Source organism: Oryzias latipes, chromosome 7, assembly GCF_002234675.1.
Source record: "Oryzias latipes chromosome 7, ASM223467v1".
In the NCBI taxonomy this organism is placed as follows: Eukaryota; Metazoa; Chordata; class Actinopteri; order Beloniformes; family Adrianichthyidae; genus Oryzias; species Oryzias latipes.
Window position 1 is genome coordinate 9,161,564 of NC_019865.2, and position 671 is coordinate 9,162,234.

A 671-nucleotide genomic window follows, 5' to 3' on the forward strand; every position below is an offset into this window, starting at 1 on the left:
AATGGCTGAGAAATGGTTGGACAGCTTTTGTCAGGGAGTGTGACATAGGAACAATACTGTGGATCACCCACACATTTGAATGTAGAGTGTGACTTTTAAAAATGCTGCTTAATCCCTATAAGATATTTCATATGCACTAATTTTCTCTAGTCGTCTAAACAACTATTCTAATTTATCAGTGAGTCATTATTTTGATAAATCATCATTATTTTTTTTCTAAATTTTCATTAAGATTACTTTGGCAGTGACATGCTCCGATCTCCTTATTTCGCACAGGGACAGGGTTCTTTGGCACCGAACAGTGATGAAGCAGGAACAGAGGAGTCTGGCATCACATAGTCCATCACTTCAAAAGGGGAACTGGATTATAGATCATGTTTATGCCTCTGTAAAGGTGCAGAGCTTTCCTACAACATAGGTGCTTTAAACTAGGTGAACATGAGCAGCACACCTTTTGACTTTAGGAAAAAGAACTTGCAGCTTCATTGGTTTTGATGTTGTGTATTTATCTCAGTTGTGGTTGGCAGGATTTGCAGCAGACTTAACAGTTCTGCAATGCAATCTTCCTTGTAAAAGTCCTGAGCACCACAGATCTGAAAGATGTTTGCAAGGCCTTCTTGCTTCTTCTTTTTACTCACCCCCCTTTTTACTCACCCCCCTCTGTTGTGCTC